Here is a 19,968-nt window from a genome sequence, read left to right on the forward strand (position 1 = left end):
GGCAAATCAGTGCTGTAACTAGGCTGCTTGACATCCGATCATGTTTTTAACTTGAACCTCTTCCATACAACATAATTATTTCCCATAAGAAACATGAAATGCAATGAATAACAATAGTATAGGTACACTAGGCAGGCTCATTAGCATTTCTTCAGAATTTTGTTAACTACACATGATTTTGAAAGCAGTACCTACTTTTAATACCTCCAGTCATGGTTTCAATCGCCTCCTCTTTGGTTCTTTTCATTTTTCTTGGTTGAGCTCCACTGAATTCATGTCATTTATGGCTGGCACAGGTGGCCCACTTGAAATTTCTTTAGACCTTCAGTAAAATGATGAACCAGTTGCCATTTTCACAGGAATGCAAGACATTGCAAGTTACTCCAAATCCCTGAGACAAAAAGGAACGATTATTTACGCAGTGGTTTTTCTACATGCCTACCAGCTTGAACTTTAATCCTTTGGTTGCTGACGTAATAATAACAATTTATGTAAACAATTATCCAGTAACCGATAACAGCATTTTAATAAAGCTAAAATGTCAACAAAAAAGTACAGTTTATTGATAAATCCACTTTCTGGATTTTGTTCTGTCTTTTTAAAATAATTAAAAAATAAGCTTCACTTTAAAAGATCTTATCAAAACTCAGTAAAATATTTCCAGCATGAGCTAAAATATGCACTTACTAAGCAAAAATATGACAACTCACAGTTCACACTCTTGTGCTGTTTCAAATTTTCAACAAAAATAAACCAGGGATCATCTAGAAAGGCTGAATTCAAGAACTCAGGTTACCTTTTTCTATCTTTACAATCACTGCATCATGGGGGTTCATTTCCGATCTACTTCTTAAGCACATGTGTGTGCAATACCATAGAAGGCTAGAGGAAAAAACTGAACCCGCAGAGAAAGCAAACCATTCTGTAGCCTGTGGGTGGGTCCACATTTGGGGAGCTGGCTCTGTAACCGGTTCTCCAGATTAACTTCTGTGCACAATAAAATGTTTGTTAAGGGACAAGCAATGAAACTGTCCTAATGTGAAGGATTTATTATTATTATTATTAAACTCCACCATACTACGATTGTTTACAGCTTAGGCCAGGGAAAGATTTTTCATGGAGGAGAATTTCATCACTGACGTTGGTTACAATTGCCAGTGTACAATGGCAATCAATGAAAGCAGACCAAATTTCAGTCACATGTATTGTTTTTTATAAAACTCCTCTGGACCTGCTTATCGCCTGCACTGGAGGATGGTGCCCCTCGCCCCACCCTGAGCGCACAGACCAAGAGGCCCTAAATAAAGCCCCCAAGGAGTCTTTCAGAGCCGGCTGGCAGGAACTGCTATGCATTTTTCCTTCGTAAACAGTGAAAAGCATGAAACTGATTGTGTTGCCCTTACTTCTTTGGCACCAAGAAGCTCAGAACCAAATTCATGAGACACCTTGGAGGACCTTACGGAATTTTAACTTCTCCCCTTTAATTCCACCCCTCAAGTGCTTAGATGTCAACCTAATGTATACCTTTCCAGTTCTAATATTCAACTTACTATTGTATTTCCAAGTCTTCAAAATCACTTCCCACACAGCCTCATTAACGTGCAGCCTCCTTCTGTTTGAACTTTTCCTTTTGCATCTCAGTGGCTTTAGATGGGGTTCGCAACCTCCGGTTTGCCGCAGTCCCCACCACTCCCTGTAGCCTGTCTCTTTCACACGTTCTCTGCTTAGCCTCTGACAGCCTTGGATTTTACAACCCATGTGTGTGTTCTTGTTTATAGATTTTTGCAAGTCAATTCCTCTCCTTCGTGGAATGGAGAGGGAACTTAGTCCAACTCAGTCTGGTGTGAGACATGCCGCAATCTGGAAAGAGGGGCACTGTGTATCTGGCACCATGCCAGGCTCTTTTGCATCCTCTCATTTAACCCCTCAATAACTTGTTGAGAAAAGCACTGGTACCATTCTCTAAGTGAGGCATCAAGGCTCCAAGGAGTGAAACACCTCATCCCAAGTCACAGAAATAGGACAGAAAGCCAGAGGGGTCTGGAGCCTGCTCTGATGAGGGTGGAAGAGGACTGGAATTCTCTCAGAGGGAGCAGGAATGCCTAGGGAAGAGGTGCCCCCACCACTTCCTGGCTCCACACAGCTCCTGCAGAGATAAATAATCACCAGGAGGCCCAACAGTGCCCACCCCAGGGTCACTGCACAGCCAGCAATCTCAGCAGTCTCTTAGGCCCTGTCCTCAGAGGGACACCTGCTGGGCTTTCACGCTCTGCTGTGGCCATCTGGAAATTCTTAATTTTTGAATAAGGAGCCACACCACCCCCACCTTGTCAAATGACAGCAGCAAGATGGCCCAGCCGCCACCAGGCTCCCCTGCTCACGGTGTACAGAGGACTCCTTGCACATGTAAAGGCTTCTGGGAGGCCCCACTCATAGACCCCAGCTCCTCCTCCTCCTAGACTGTTTACAGGCACGGTGTCATTGATACCCTAAGCTGTCCATGCTTTGCTCTAGATGGTCACCACAGCAACCAGAGGTTAGCCTCGGCCGCTGAATGAATCAGCAAATATTTATCAAGCACTGTGCTAGCAACTGTGGGGGAAGACGAGCAGCTTCACTGGACAGTCCAGTTTTTTTAAGTATTTGTAATAAATGCCCTAGAAGCAAGGGGGCAGGTAACGTTTGTAGGACTCTTTCCCTCCCACCCTGGAAGCCATGAGGTACACACAATGGACAGTTTTACAGGCCCAGACCTTGAAGCCAGAGACTTTGGGGTTCATGCCCCAGCCCCATCAATGGCAGCTGTGCATACTCTCTAAGCCTCAGTTTCCCCTTTACAACGCGAGGACACTCACCCCTGCCCACCTCACAGGGCTCTCTGTCTTTAAGGACAAAGTGAGCTCATGTATGACAAAGAGCTTTGTTGACTGTGCAAATGTTAGGTTGTTCTTTCAATAAACATTTATTAAGCATTTTCTCTGAGCCAAAGCCTGAGTTGGACATTGGAGCTTCTCAAATGTAAACGTTCTGGGCTCATTGGGATTCACTCTTTCTTTTTTCCACGAGGTGAAAAGTCAGGTAACATAAAAGTAACCATTATAAAGTGAACACTTCAGTGGCATTTAGTGTGTTCACACACTTAGCAAGTTCTAAAATGGGAAAAGCCTGTACCCATTACACAGCCCCCTCTTTTAAGGGTATATTTTTTCTTTTTATTACTTCTTATTTTATATTGGGCTTCCCTGGTGGCTCAGAGGTTAAAGCATCTGCCTGCAATGCGGGAGACCCGGGTTTGATCCCTGGGTCGGGAAGATCCCCTGGAGAAGGAAACGGCAACCCACTCCAGTATTCTTGCCTTGAGAATCCAAAGGATGGAGGAGCCTAGTGGGCTACAGTCCATGGGCTCACAAAGAGTCGGACGCAACTGAGCAACTTCACTTATTTTATATTGGAGTACAGAATCCTCCTGCCAAGCAGGAGATGCAGGTTCAATCCCTAAGTCGGGAAGATCCCCTGGAAAAAGAAACAGCAACCCACTCCAGTATTCTTGCCTGGGAAATCCCATGGACAGAAAAACCTGGACGGCTACAGTCCATGGGGTGGCAAAGAGTTGGACACAACTTAGCAACTAAGCCACAGAAACAATAGTCAATTAACAATGTTGTGATAGTTTCAGGGGCACAGCGTAGTGACTCAGCCATGCATGTACACGTATCCTTTCTCTTCTAAACTCCTTCCCATCCAGGCTGCACTTAACACTGAGCAGACTTCCCTGTGCTATACAGTCGGACTTCGTTGGTCATCTACTTTAAATATAGCAGCATGTACCTGTGATCCCAAACTCCCTGATCATCCCTTCCGTCATCCTTCCCTCAGGATTTATTTTCTCTTGCTATCATTTTGTTCTTCTTGGGAGTTTATTTCCTGTGCTTGATAATATCCTGATGTCCCTCTGATCACCTATGACTCCAAGTCAACCCCTGGATCCAACCTGAAGCTTCATAAGATAAAACCCAGTTTCCTTTGCAAGGGCTGGGGAAACCAGAGCCCCAAGCTGGCCATTTTTAATTACACCAGGGCTGGATGAGCAGGTAATCGCTGTGTGTTGCAGTAAATTACCTCTCATAAAGAAGCTATCATGTTTGCTCATGTGCCCTGCTTTCCTGGAATCAGTTCCCTGTCTGCTGCCATCACCTCTTCCCAGTATCCTGTGCTCTTGGCGAATGTCCATCTTGTCAAACCAAGGAGAGTCAGGTGCAGCAGGAGGGGGAGGCATTTGGGCAAATATTGGACTTGGCCACACTTGCTGTCCGTATCAGGAACCCGATTGGCCGTATTGATTGACAGATGCGGGGACCAACTGTTTGGAAAGCTGAGCCCCCTCGGATTGGGGTAGGTGTTTCGGCAAACAGCCCTAATACTGGGCAAACAGGCCTGTTGGAAGAAGTGCCCGGCGTGTTAGCAGAGCAAACCCAACGCTGAGCAAACAGCTTAAAAGAATGTGACCACCTCCACGTAACCTCAGTCGAGGTATTGATCCCACTGGAGGCCGAAGAGGGGCTGAGCAGGGAGCAGAGACACACAAACCCCGGCAGAATGTAAATGTTATTTTTAAGCTGCGGTTGTCAGGGCCCTAATGGGCATCTGTTTGGAATTTGTCTTCCTGCAAATCTTTAAATCCAGGTCAGGGCCACGTGCAGAATTTAATAACAACTTTTCAGAGAGATCGGGGCTTGGGACTGATTTCATTTTTCATAAGCCCAACTGGGACTTTCTGATCTTCTTGGAGGTAACAGCCTCACACAGAAACTTTCTAGGTGCAGGTTCCAAGCCAGGAAGAGGCAGATCTTCTGAACATTAGTCTGTAGGTTACCAGAGAGGAGAAAATCCAGAAATAAAGGTTCTTTCTCTGACCCATGGACTGGCCATGCATGGGAGCTGGTCGAACGGAAAGAATCATGGAATTGGTACCAAGAAACAAGGGCTGGCTGTAGCTGCCAGCTCCACCTGGCTGGGCCTTCTATCATCACCTCCTGAGGCCTCAGCTCCTGCATCTTCCAAGTAGAGGAAGCAGACCTTGCTAGGGATACAGGAGGGCTCAGGTTAGACAAGACCACTCTGAGGACATTCTTGCCTGAAAACACTGCCTCCGTGTAAGGTACTGGGCTGTTTGCTGTGAGACCCTGAAGGATGTACTTCCTGGCCCCAAGACCCTCTGAGATCACCGTGGAATGGAATGGACCACAGCCTTGGCTATCATCTGTTGTTTTAGACAAGTGGCTACCTGGGGGACCCATCCTAGAAGTTGGGCAGGAAGAAGGAAATACACAACGTTTGCACATTCCTTGAAAACCTAAAAACCACGCTTGCTTGTCTTTTAATATTTCTGTAAAAGAACAGAGTGGGAAATACCTGCTCCTCAGTGTCCAAATGACATAAGAGGGCTGGAATCACATGTCACTATCGGTCCACAACTTCTAAGAAGAGTCACAGAAAGAATAAAACCTTTCCCAGACTGGTCTGGTCCCCTTGAAACTGGACCTGCCTCAGCCATGCATATTCAAAGAGAGGGCCCACCTATGCTGGGTCTTAGCCTATTCAGAGGACTCATTCCTGTCTTCAGTGGAGGCCTTGAGCAGTGTGGGTAATCCCAGGTATTACTTTTCACTGCATTGAATATGGAAGAGTAAAAGGAGCTTATAAACCATTTTGCCATCTCTGACTTCTGGCATTTGGCCTCATGGTGATGAGAAGAATCAAAGAAGGCCATGGCTCAGAGAAGGGAGCGCTACTAATGAATCTCTAAACAGACACTTACTGAAAGGCTGTAGGATGCCAAGTAGTTAACAGCGAGATGGGCATCAAAATAGAGTGCCTGGGGTAGGACCCCCAGCTCTGCCACTCACTAGCTGTGTGATCTTGGGTAAGTTACTTAACTTCTCTGAATGTAATATTCCTCCGTGTAAAATGGAAATAGTAATCATACTGACCAGAGTTCTTGATCTCCTCAATCAACAGAGACTGATGGGAGGCCAGACAAGAAATTCAGGCAAGGCTTAATTGAGGATCCTGCTGCAGCATGGAGGGAGTGAAAACAAATAGGTTCCCGTGCTTGCTCTCTCCCCAAGGCATGCTGGGGATGAGCTGGTTCCTCATTGGGGTGAGGATAATGGCATGTCCAGGGGTCGGGTTGGAGGGGCGGCTTAGGTGGTTTGCTCACACCTTAGGTGGTGTTGTTGGGGAGGGGGGCAGATAGGCAGTACCCTGCTTTTGCTCCTGGCTCTTCCAAAGTGGAAGTTGGGTTTTTCGATCTCTGTGTATCTTTTGTCCAGAATTTGTCCCAACTGTGCATGCACGCAGTTATTTTCAGTCCCATATGGTTTCTTTGTATTTTGTTGCTGGAGGAGAGGTGTGTCCAGGTGAGAGCATTGCAGCACTGCAGCAAAGGGTCCCAGGTCCCAGCCTGTCTCACTAACACACCCCTGAAAGGATTGTTGTGAGGATTCAATGGGCTACTGTGTACTGGCTCCTCGGTGCAGCCCCTCACCTATGTAACCCCTCAGAAAATAGTAGGGACTCATTATTTCCGTGACATGAGCATGGCAGACCCTAGGGAGAACACACTGTCTCTCTCCATATGTGACTGTCGGAGGACATCCTTTTCTCAGTGAGGAAGCCCACCAGTCCTGCCTGCAAAACCAACTGTCAGCCTGGGGTGAGCACGGAAATTGTACCAGGAAAGTCGCTAAGTTTCTAAGAGCACAGCCTGGGAGAGCTTTTCAGATGGACTTGCTCCCCAGAGAGATACTCCAAGGCCTCCTGCTCCTGCACGCTCAGCCCCACCTGGACTCTAGGCAGCCAGAAGGCTGCTTGCAGAGGCAAAGTGTGCTTAAGAGAAACGAGCCACTCTGTTATCCTCTGATTAGAGATGCGGCAGAGGAAGCTCCCAGCAAGGAAGGGACTTGCCCAAAGTCATAAACAAGGTCGATGCAGCTAAGCAGCTGCCCAACAAATTATCTGTAACAATCAGGAAATGGGTGGTTAGACTGGGTCTTCTAAGGCAGGAACACTGACAGGGTATCGGGGAGAAGCAAGAGCTGGCCTTCAGAGAGGAGTGGATGGTGACCTAATTCATTCCCCTCACCAGAAAGTTCTTAATTAACCAGAGTTCCCTAACTGCAATTAGAAACAAATAAGTGAACTACCCCTGTGTTGACACGGCTGCCTCACCCTGGTGACTAACCCCCCTCAGTGACACATCTGTACCCACAAGCTTGTCCCCAGACCACTTATTTTGGGAACAGAGAGTATAACACGGGGACACAGTAAGGCCGGGGCATATTCCTAAGTAGTGACAACAAGATTTCCCAAATCTGCATGGCCTGACATGACATAAATACAGAAGAGTGAGTGAGTGAAAGTTGCTCAGTCATGTCCAATTCTTTGCGACCCCATGGACTGTAGCCCACCAGGCTCCTCTGTCCGTGGGATTCTCCTGCTAAGAATACTGGAGTGGGTTACCATTCCCGTCTCCAGGGGATCTTCCTGACCCAGGGATTGAACCTGGATCTCCTGCATTCAGGCAGATTCTTTACCATCTGAGCCACCAGAAAACCCAAATACAGAAGATCCCCCCCCCGCCCCCCCCCCCCCGCCATTAAGGAGAAGTCTCTCAGCCGATGTCATGAATTTGGCCAAAATCCACCACAGCCATCCCGCCTCCCAGACCTCAGGTGCCGGGGCTGCCCTAGTGGCCCTGGAGCTCAGGCAGAGGATGCAAGGTTCCAGGTCCCTGTTGGACTCCCACTGTCCCTTCCTCCCCTCTCTCCCCTCAGCTCTTCAGAACCATGACATGATTAAAGGTAAAAAGGGGGAAACTTGTTCAGTGAAACCACTGCTGTTTTCAAGGCCCAGGAACCATATCCTCTCTGGCCTAGTGGTAGGGAACCAGGGCACACACCCATCACCCCGACCCCTTGCCCTAACCATCCTCAGGTTCCAGCCCTTACTCTCACTTCTGTTGGGCAAAGTCCTCCTTTCCTGAATGGGGAGATGTCAGCTGCTGTGCAGACGTGGCAGAGCTTCTTTTTGGAGGCAGAAGGCCAGCTGAGCATGAACTTGGTAAGGGTTTCTGGGCACTTCAGCCCAGATTGGATTAAGGAAAAGATAGGGACAGTTCAGGAGCTTCCCCAGTGGCTCAGCAGTAAAGAATCCACTTGCAATGCAGGAGACACAGGTTCTATCCCTGGGTCAGAAAGATCTCCTGGAGAAGAAAATGGCAACCCACTCCAGTATTCTTGCCTGGGAAATCCCAGGGACAGAGGAGCCTGACGGGCTACAGTCGATGGGATCACAAAGAGTCGTACTCGACATAGCTACTAAACAGCAACAACAGAGACAATTCAGAGCAAGTCTTTAACCCAGCGGTCCCCAACCTTTTTGGCACCAGGGACCTGATTCATAGACGGCAATTTTTCCACGGACCAGGGGAAGGGGAGATGGTTTGGGGAGGATTCAAGTGCATCACATTTATTGTGCACTTTATGCCAGTGCTAAGTCAGTCTGTTGTGGACTGCAGCCCACCAGGCTCCTCTGTCCATTGGATTCTCCAGGCAAGAGTACTGGAGTCGGTTACCATGCCCTCTTTATTTCTAATACAATGCCACTGCTGATATGACAGGAGGTACTGGTCCATGGCTGGCCAGTTGGCACCCCTGCTCTAAACCCTCCTCCATCCACGTTTGGTTACAGGAGCCCAGAAAGTCTTTATCCGGTGCCTGCTTTGTCTCACCTGCAGGGACCACCCTCTCTGAAAGCCTAAATCAAGAGAAAGGGAAAACCTCGCCCCCTGATTCTGCTGCTGCCGTGTCTCCAAGCACAAGCCACATTCCTGGGGCTGCTGAAGATGCAGGCTTGAAAACAGGAGCCACGGTTCCCTTCTATGTCCCCACCGTCTCCTGCCATCGCTGTACTCATAATTACCAACTGTTTACAGCAAAGGCAATTAGACTGACTCCCCTGATAGAAGGGGTTAATTATTACGAGCCAGGAAAAGAGGGACTTATTGTAAGCAGACCCCCATCTACCTGAATACATAGTAACTAGCACTGCTTTTGAAAGCACCCAGGTTAGAAGAGGGTTTTCACTTGAGAAGCCTCAGCTAATTACAACCATAATGTCAACTACTCAGCAGCAGCACTGCTGATGAATCATTGAAAAGGCTGGAGTGATGCTGAGAATGTTCAATTAATGATTCACTTCTGTAAAAACGTACTCCACGGCTCTGTCCGTCTCTGGTGCTTTATACTAAAATCACAATCTCGCCTTAAACCACTGAACCTTCCATACAGATTCTAAATATCTTCGGAACTTTGAAGTTGGAAGTAAGTAAATACAAATATTCACTGAACCAGGACTGACCTCGTGAGTCATGGGTCTGTGACCCACACAGCCACTCAGGGCTGGAGCTCAGAAGGCCCCTCATGTGGTTTAACACTCTGCTGTCACTCTCGGGACATTCTTAATAATTTCTGAGAAGGGAAATTATTTTCCCCCAGCGTTTTCACTTTGCACTGGGACCTGCAAAATGATGTCACCAGTCTTGCACCAAACTCTTATTGGAAAAAAAAAAAAAAACAACAACGCTAAGAGAAAGCAAAACATGGGAATCCATACATCAAGCCCCTTTGCAATCATTTGAGTCAAAATGCTCCGTTCTTTGACATTTCTCAGCAAAAGAACATCTGAGCTGCAGAATCCCTTTTTGAAGAAAAGAATTTATTGCATGAAAAATTCCTAATGAGCAAGTCTGAACCTGTCCTCCAAACTAAGCCCTTTTCTCCTGAACAGCTGCTGTCAGGAAAGCACCTTTCTGACTTGTTGTATCTGCAAGTCAAAGTCGGGGAGAGTCAGTCTTTGCCAGCCTGCTTCTCAGTTGTTCAAAAATATTCACCCAGGATTTCCCTGGTGGCACAGTGATAAAGAATCTGCCTATAATGCCGGAGACACACATTCGATCCCTGATCTGGGAAGATCCTACAGGCCGAGGAGCAGTTAAGCCCGGAGCCACAACTATTGAGCCTGTGCTCTAGAGCCCGGGAGCCACAGCTACTGAGCCCATGTGCCTCAACTATAAAAACCCACATGCCCTAGAACCTGCACTCCACAACAAGAGAATGAGAAACCCAAGCACTGCAACTAGGGAAAAGCCCGTACAGCAATAAGACCCAGTACAGCCAAAACTAAATACAATTTTTAAAAAATACTCACCCAGAGTCTCTACAGCAAAAGCAAATTTTGGAAACTCCAGCTCAAGGAAAGTCAATGTTCTGAATTGCAAGACTTCTCAGAACCTTTGAAGAGTTACCAGGATTCTCCACGGCTACTCAGACACCACTTTCCAAGCTTATTTGACTACATCAATCCACCCACCCCCCCCCACTCATGGGACTATTTACCATCAGATTCATGGAACTTAAACTTCAGAGCCTCTCATCTTCCTAGGTCATTCCTAGGCTCTAGAAGGATCCTATCAAAGTGTTCATCGGATCATCTGTTTATGTAACGTTCAAAGAAGTAAGATCTTGCTGTCTCTATCTTCTTAGAGAGCACCCCAAAAATTGTACGAGTTTTGGACCCCACAAAATGTGCATCCTCCTCTGAGCTTATTCCCACATCCAGAGGCCCCATTCCTATATTATGCCAAACATCTTAAAATGCACTCACAGCCCTCCTCCCTTTGATGTAATTTATAAGTAACTCTAGGAGTTGAGTCAGAGATAGCATAATGTCATTTGCTTAGTAGACTTTTAATTAAACATTCTTTCATATTGGTCTTGCTCAGTTGAATGGAATGTTAATTTTGGAGGCAACATTTTTTGCATTTCCATGTGGCCATCATTTCTCAGGCCCTGGGGAAGCTAGGGGCCCTGAGTACCAGGCCTATAATACACAACGCATAAGATGGTACTGTATTAGACTTCCCTGGCAGTTCATTGGTTAAGACTTTACCTTCCAATGCAGGGGGTATTGGTTTGACCCCTGGTGGAAGAGCTAAGAGTCCACGTGTCTCATGGCCAAAAAAAAAAAAAAAACATAAGTAGAAGCGATAATCTAATAAATCCAATGAAGACTTTTAAAAAATCTTTTTTAAAAAAGTTCCATATTATAAAAAAAAAATTTTAATGGTGTTGTACTTTCCAGTCTCAACAGTTTGAGAAATGCTGCCTTAGATTATTTTCATAGTCTTTCCAATTCAGAGGAAATATCTATCTAGCGTCTAATTCAGACTAGAGGGAGATTAGAGTGGTGAGGAGAGAGCAGTCTGGATTACAGAAATGGAACTTTTTTATTATCAAGAATCAGCAGGTTTCCTTGAACTGGGTTAACAAGGTGCTATCTAACGAGACCTGAGGGGCTGCTTTAACATTAGGACAAGATTGTTGTGCAATTAGCTTCTCAAGTCTGTATATGGAAATGAAGGCTTTTAAAATTCTTGAAAACGGCTCTTGCTCTTAAGTAATTGAACTGTTTCCCCTTGATGCAATTCATTCTCTCCTGCTTGGACACTGCTTCCTTTAACTAAACATTAACAGAAATCCACCTTGTGAGAAGTACTCTACTCAGGGGGTAAGATATGAATAAGACCTAGTCCCTACCCTCACCAGCCGACTGTCTAATCAAGAATTGGCACCCTTTTGCTGCAAAGGGCCAGATAGTAACTGTGTATGGCTTTGCAGACCATCTCTGTGGCAAGAACCCAGCTGGGCCCTTCTAGCACAAAAGCAGCCTGAGACCATGGACAAATGAATGGGTGGAGCTATGCTCCGTTAAACTTTCATTTCACAGAAGCTACTGGGCTATAGTGTGCAGACCCCTGGTCTAATACGGAGATAGACATAAAGAATTTACTACATGAAGGTAAAACCTGAGTCTCTGCTAGCCCGAAACTGTGGGTTGCAGATGGGAGGGAAGAAGCAACTGATTGCCAGGGGAAGGAAGGACGGAGGCTTCCTGGAAGAGGTGTCTGAGTTTATGGAGCCATTGTGTCTCAGTTTGGGCCTTTATTCCCTGGTTGCTTTGTTCTTGCCTGATTTTCCTCCCCAGCAAGCCTGGCACTTCTAAGAGCTGGTGTCTTCTCATATCATTCAAGAGGTTTAAATAAAATGGGTGCATATGTCCTGCCTATAAAGTCAGCATCCAGTCATAAAGTTAATGTTGTAAGAAGGAAACCCTGACACCAGGCTCTGTCCCCCAGGCTTCAGATAACCATTCCTTGTTTGGGAAACCAAACCACCTGTGCCTTTGAGGGAAATTAAACAATGCAACCTCCTCCTGTACTGCAACCTTGGCTGTAATTCCTTTATTGTTCTAGAGACACTTTCTCTTTGCATTCTCAATATCCACATGTCATGTAGTTTATTGGGACTTGTTTGCTCAAGGCTGTGCAAACACAAGAACAAAGGCGGCTCTGAGTGTCACCCCAGCCTTTGCCATCACTTCTCTCACTGGGAGCTCAGCAGTCTTCAGCACCCCATCCCCTTCCAGCCTGTGGTGCTTGAGACGGGCCATCAGGACTGGACAGGAGATGAGGCATTCTCTGAATAGGCCTCCTGAGAGCATATCTTAAATCCACCAGGAACTGGGAAAATGATGATACCCTGGCAATAACAGCAGGTAAATGACTTCTGCACCCATTACAATGGATGGAACTGATAACAGCAAGACCCAGTGGTGGGTGGGTCAGAGATCTCACCAAGAGACAGCTAAGGAGTTTGGTCCCCACATCACCGTCATCACCCCCTCTGCAAAGCCTCTCTGTATTAAGATCTAATCTACCTATGAATGCAGCGTGTGAGGTATCCAGAGTACCTTCCCTGAGCTCCTTCTTCAGAGACAGTCTGGAGCCCCCAATGTCCATTCACGCCCTGGGGAAACAACCCTCACATGGGTGACTCCTCACATGGGTCAACACACAGGGGACTCTCCAGGAAGCAAGAGGAAGTCAAACCCGAAAATGCTGGATCTCAAGTATACTTCCTCTCAGTGTATCAAAAGCAGTTAGCACGTGCCAGCATCCTGTCCCTCCCCTCCTAACCAGTTAGCACCCCAAGCTGCAGCTTTCTCATCTGCAAGAGTAAGCAAGTATCTGACACGACTGAGAGCTAAGCACACACAGCACATTTGTGACAAGCAATTCTCCAGTTTCGAACCCCAGACCCTGGGTTGTGACAAGATGTAGCTGTCAGCACAGCCCCTCCTGAACCCAACTCCCTCTCCTATCTAACACTGGCCAGGGTGGTCAGCAGTCCACAGAGGAATCTCCCCACCAAGATGGCCCTCCTGCTTCCTCTCCGTCTTCACAGGGCTTGCCCACCCTTCAAGCTCTGCTTCCAGGCTGCCTCTTCCAGGAAGCCTTCCCATTACCCTAGCTCTCCCACACCACCTCCCTCTCAATAACCTTCTCTCACTTTCAGGCAGGCTCACACAACTTCAAACCTAATAGCACCCTGTCCAAGCCTGCAGTCTCATTGCTCTGCATGTGTTCATTATCTCCCCAGAGTGTGAGTTCATTGGCTGGAAACTATGCCTTCTCTTTTAACCCGCTAAATGCACTGCACAGAGCCAGACAAACAGCAGGTGCCCAATATAAAGATTTGCTAATATAAATCCCAGGGATTTTAAAAAGGTCTGATCCCAGTTTCCTCCTCTTTTAAAAGACATGATCATAGCTGTAACCAATACCTATAAGGCATTGCATATTTAAAAGATATGCCACATGTATTATCTCACTTAATCCACAACCCAGGGAGGTAAGTGAAATTAATCCCACAAGGCAGATGTGAAAACTGACAGCCAGTGTGTGATTTGCCTGAGAGCACAGCCAGTAAGTGACAATGTCAAAATATGAACCTAGATCTTATGACTTCAGAAGCCCACTCTTTTTTTTTTCCCCATCATATGGGGCTGTGAGCCTTCAAAACCAAGAGTGGGTTCAAGGGATGACCGCCAGTTCTGCTATAGAGAAACGACAACCGTCTTTACAGGGACCGCAGAGAAGGCAAGTTTCCCACCAGACTTCAAAAAAGTAATGGAATCTGGATCAAAAGAGAAGTCAGAGGCGAAGCGGCAGGAGCAAAAGCATAGAAGGGAGCAAGCAGGGGCATTCGAGGCAGATGGTGGATACCATCCGAGAGCATGGCTGGAGCTGGGCTTGTGGAGGAGCTGTAAGTAAAACACAAAGCCAGAGGGGAGTGATGCGCAGTCAAACCATAAGCATCCCTGGTGGTTCAGTGGTTAAGACTCCGCTTTGCAATGTTCGGGGCACAGGTTCGATCCCTGGTCAGGGGAACTAAGATCCCACATGCCGTGCAGCATGGCCAAAAGATAAAGAATTAAAACTAAGAGTGTCTCAAATCCCAAATAGAAGATTGTGAGGATGAGATGAGCAGAGCGGAAATGGAAGGTGGGAGGCACTGGTGAGCCACCACTCTGCAAGACTCGAGAGGGACTAGTTGGGGAGAGAAGCAAGTACGAATAAGCCAAGGTCATTCCAAGCTCCCAGGGCAGAGAGGTTGCTAAAGCGTAGGTGCCATTAGCTGACATGGGGGTGGCAAAAATTGCCACTGATTTTGACTGGGAAGGAAACAGGCAGTATCACACAATGTCAGATTTAATAATATCCTGTCGCCAGGCACTATCTCATTATTCCACACATGTTCATTATCTCCCCAGATTGTGTGCTAGTGGCTTTCAGAAACTGTGTCTTCTCTTTTAGCCTCCACAGCTCCTTGTGCAGGGCTGAGCAGATAGCAGGGACCCAAGGAATACCAGCAGACGTACATTTGCAGACCATAAAATAGACCGAAACCCCAAGGTCACGAGAGGGCATTACAGAGAGACAAAAACTCAATATATTCTTAAAAGCACTTTGCAGTAGCAACCAGTAGCATCCAACAAAGCCTGGTGATGAAACGCCTCCCATCAAGGTACAGAGCTCCCCTTCATGTGTGGTATCCAAGTAGAAACTAGACAATCATCAGCGGTTTCATGAAAGGAATCCCTGCACGGGGAGGGAGACCAGACAGAACAGCTCCTTCAGCCCCCTCCATCTCTCAGACGCTATCTTTCAAATATGCTGTGAATTTGATCTCCGGTTTCTTTGGCATGTCCCATTCAGAAATAGCCAGACTGATTTAAAAAAAGAAATCTCCATGCCTCTTTCTATTTCTTTCAAACCCTTTAAATGTCAAGTTCCAGACCACTGCTCTGCCTTGCCGGGTGGTTGGATACCAAACCCATGAGTGCTGGGCTTAGAATAGCACGCCTGGCATGGCCAGAGGAGGGGTCTGACTTCATGCATTTCTAATGCACGTCTATTTTTACAGCCATGAGACATGTCGCCTTCCTTCGCTGTTCACATCAATATCACACAGGGACGCTGACACAGGGCCATCTGTCCCCGCAGACACATTTTTGGGGGAGAGGAGGCAGAGGGAACCAGAGGGAGATAGATACACGTTTTTGTTCAAGTCTGAAAATTGATTTGGGATATGATAGCTCCAGACTCGAGCTGGCCAGAGACGCCTTTTGCCGATACCTCTTGGGAATAGTCTTATTTTTTCACTTCCTTCTGAAGTTTGGTACAATCGGTCAGTCCAGCTATGCACTCACTCATTTATTCATTCACTTATTCACCCATTCATTTGCCTAGGCTTCCAGCTCTGGGCCACACATAACTCTCATCATGCTTGACTCTTCTGGAAGAAGACCTAGGAATGACTTCAAAGAGCCACATTGGGAGCCTGCATATGTGGGACTTTTTATGGACTCCAGTTCTTAAAGCCTTTGAGGACCCCTCCCACTTTCCCATCTCTCTTCTCTGATATTGAGGCCACTTTTCCCATGACGTGCTGCTCCCGGATCCCTGGGGATCCTGCGGGACCTGTCAATCATATGAATCCACCTTCCCTTGGTAATGATGAGGCTCCAGGCCCAGTCAATCAGAATAGCCCTCCACAAGGCACTACTGTGATTAATTCAAAGAGGCACAAATGCTCCTGGTCTGGTCAGTTAGAGGCTGTCCTGTGATGTTTCTGCCAGAGCTAACAAGGAAAATAAATTCTCTCAATTGTTGTTGCTAAATTGAGAGAATATGAGTCTGAAACCACCCATCGCCCTCTTGCCTGATCCATAGTGAAGGGACTTGTGTGTGAAATAGAACCAGTCAGAGAGCACACAGGCCAGGAAGGAGGAGGAGAGACAGTCCTGATGATTCAACTGACCCCTGGGCCCCCTCTGCAGAAGTCAACCCCAAACATGGCCATTTACATAAGCCAGTACATTCTTTTCCCCCTTGTCCTCAAATAAATTGGATTTGAACTTGAAACCAACAATTTCCTCATTGATTTGCATTGACAACGTCCTTGGCCAGATGGGGTATTAAAGAATAGAACCTCAGGATGACTGCACTAGCCCTCTTTGCATCCAGAACTCTGATCTGGAAGGTGCCCTGGGTCAGGACACAGTTCCAGGGTTTTTGGTCCAGTCTCAGGCGATGCTCATCAGCCCTGTCATGGGCACCACACTCCAGCAAGGCAGCTGCAGCTCACAGAGCATCTTCTTAGACCCCACCCCAGACTTCAGCTGTCCTTGACTTGAGGAGTGTCTGGGTGGTACTGCAGTTTTTAGATGCATGGAGCAGCTTTTGGCCCTTTTGTTCCAGCTCTGAGAGTAGACTGGCCTGGCCCCTTGTAAGGCTGGGGGATGCCTGGACATTTGAGAGAAGGGAATCTGAGAGGCAGGGCTCCTGGTCACTTGAGCATGTGGGGGCCAAAACCTTGCTCTTTTGGCCATTACTGGGAGGGGCATTACTTTGGCTCTGAAGTTAGTTACCTCACCAGATCCACCGCCCACAAGGAAGAGGTCAAGCCTCCAGGCTGTGAGTTGGACCTTTTACAACATTTAGGAATGGGGAAGTAACTGAAAGCCACAGCACAAACACAGATGAAAACAAGACAAGATAGTCTTGCCCTCTAGGAGCCCATGACCCTTGGTTAGAAGACCCTCTCCCAAACAGAAAGCTACAATGCAGTGTGGACTGAGGCACATCTTTTTATTTACTTTTTATTTTACTTTATTTACTTTGTGGTAAAATATACATAAACATAAAATTTACTACTTTAACCATTTTTGTGGGGTTTTTTGGAGGGGGATACACTGTGCATCATGTAGGATCTTAGTTCCCTGACCAGGGATTGAACCCACGTTTCTGCATTGGAAGAGCAGAGACTTACCCACTAGACTTCCAGGGAAGTCCTTATTTTATTTTAACCATTTTTAAGTGTTCTGGCATTAAGTATATTCAGAATGTTGTATATCTATCACCACTATATATATCCAGAAGTTTTTGTCATAGAGATGGCATCAGGCCTGAGTACAGAGAGCATTAGGGGTCAAATGGCCTGGGCAGAATGGCCCACAGTAGCTGGGTGGCATTGGGCAAGTTACTCTTTGATAACTCTGTTATCACAAAGTGCTATTCAGCCTGAGGGTCATTAAGGGATATTGCAGTGAGAATATATTATTGCTGTTATGTGTGAGTTAGCTGTTCCGGCCCTTCTGTCCTCAGTGGGAACTCTGTTATGTTTTTTGAATAAAACTTGCAAAATGAAACACAACTGAAAATGGAAAAATCCCTGGCTGGAGCAGCTCAATTTCCAATGGCCTGGGACATCAATGTGGCCCCAGTATCTGGGGATTGCTAAAGCACTCGAAATAAAATAGACGTTGAACTCCAGCAGCTCATTTCCTTAACAAAGATTGGAGTGATCAGAGAACTGACACTGCAGGAATCTATTTTACAGACCAAGATTGGAAAAATAAGAGAAAATGAAATTCCATCCCTCCAATCTGCAAATTGAAGTTTTTCAACAACCTGGCCAAGAGTAATTGCACTGTGTCTGCTATCATGCAGCCAGGTCATGTTAGCTGAGCTCCCCTCCAGAAGGGTCAGCTCACCCCAGGGGCCTCCAGGCTCTTGCTGGCCCAACCAGGGTCTATGCTTTGACCCACAACAGATAGTCTCCTGGGGCAATCCTTTGAAATTTCTCCAGAAATGCTGGCTCCGGGCACAGACAATCTTCCCACAGTAGTCTGACTCCATTCTAGGGCCTTATGCCTAAGGGACTCTATTCACCTACTGCCTATGACCCAGACGGAAAAGGGCTGGACAAATAATAGCCAACTCCATGACAGTCTTTAAAACATATTGATTCTCTGAACTATGCACATGATCTAAACCTGTATAGGAACACCCTATGAGCCAGCAACTCCTTCCTGGGTTTTGTTAGTTTGTATTAGTTAGCTACTGCTGCATAACAAACTGCCTCAAAATTTAATGGTTTAAAACAATGATTAACATCCTTGATCTCAGTTTCTGTAGGTCAGGGTAGTTTTGTGCAGTTTTGCTGGATGCTTCTAGCTCATGTGAGTTTGCAGTCAAGACATTAGTTGAGGCTATCATCTGAAGGCTAGCCTGAGGCTGAAGGACCCAGCTCCAAGGCATTTCACTCGCACAAAGAGCAAGCCAATGCTGGTTGTTGACAGGATGCCTGCTTCTCACCACATGCAGATGAAGCTAGTGCCTTCACAGCATGGCAGCTGCTGTCCTCCAAGTGAGTGATCCAAGAGTGAAGCCTGTTTGTAAGATCATTTATGACTTCACCTTGGAAGTCACATTCCAGCTTTTCTGCAAAACCCTACTGGTACACAGGCCAGTCCTGTTCAAAGCGGGAGGGTGTGAATTTCAGGAGGCAAGAAACACTGGGCCGTCTTGAAGGATGACAATGATGCAGACACATATCCCACAAAAATCCTCACCAGGATCATAAGTTGACGTATGCCAGGATGTTCACTGCAACATTACATAGGGTGGCCAGGAGTGGAAGTGCTCTGGGCAGAGAAGGAGATGCAGAGGACGTGCATGATGGGTACTGTGTAGCAGGTCAAAGAAAGGGATTAAATGAACACATGGCAACATGGATGCATCTTAGAAACATGGTACTTTGTTTAAAAAAAAGTAAACTATAGAGTAAGTTCTATAGCACCATTCCATTTACATCAGTTAAAACAACAAAACATTTTGCAGGGACACATACAGGCTACAAGATACATGTTAAACCTATCAAAAATAGCTGCCTGGAGCACAGGGAGAAAAGAGAAATGGAAGGTTTTTTGGTCATGCTGCACAGCATGTGGGATCTTAGTCCCCCCACCAGGCACAGAATCTGTGCCCTCTGTAGTGGAAGCACAAAGAAGCCCTGGGGATGGAGATTAACGGGACTAAATAACAAATGCAAACAAATGCATAGGGCTTTTTGGGGACCGGTAAGAGGTGTGCCATTACCTAAGAAATAAATAACTCAATCCTCTGCCCCTGAGACTCAAAAGTTTTCCTTATGCCCCTCACACAAGGAAAGATACCCCTTTCCCTACAGCTGGGTGACCTGGAGTGACCCTGTCTACTACACAGCTCCCTTCAGAGTAGCTGATTTGTTGCTGTTGGTTGGTTGGTTTTGCTTTGCATCCAAACCTTTGTCTCCAATCCATGTTTTCCTTAAAATTTCAAATTCCATTCCCACCTGGGCATTACACAAACCAGTTCTCTCTCAGGGCAGGGCCCCACCATCCTCCCAGCCACGCCATTAGAAACCATGCTATCCTCCATTCTCCTGCCCTCTCACTCAGCCCCATGTCTCGTGGGGCACCCTGTACATAGCAGTTCAAACTGTCATCATCCCTTGCTTAACAGATAGAACCTTTCTGTCTGCAACATGGAAACATGAGTGATACTTGTCTTTCGATCAGCTAAGACACTTTGAGTTGCAAGTAACATACAAATTACTCAAACTGGTTCCAGCAAAAACAAGCAAACGGGTCACCAGGCCTTGGTTTCTACCTTCAGACTCA

The 19,968-nt window shown here is 46.6% G+C and overlaps 1 long non-coding RNA gene across 4 annotated transcripts in view; it reads right to left on the reverse strand.

Moving 5' to 3' along the window:
- Positions 1 to 457, reverse strand: part of LOC147365252 (uncharacterized) — a 147,666-nt gene extending 147,209 nt beyond the window's left edge. For all 4 annotated transcript variants that reach the window (XR_015135311.1, XR_015135310.1, XR_015135309.1 and 1 more), the window contains exon 1: positions 196 to 457. This is a non-coding gene — a long non-coding RNA (uncharacterized LOC147365252). The remainder of the gene's footprint in view (positions 1 to 195) is intronic.
- Between the last annotated feature and the right edge of the window lie 19,511 nt (positions 458 to 19,968).

The sequence above is a fragment of the Bos grunniens genome, chromosome 10 (assembly GCF_055505025.1).
Source record: "Bos grunniens cultivar Pamir isolate PY7600 chromosome 10, Bosgru_T2T1.0, whole genome shotgun sequence".
Classification (NCBI taxonomy): Eukaryota; Metazoa; Chordata; class Mammalia; order Artiodactyla; family Bovidae; genus Bos; species Bos grunniens.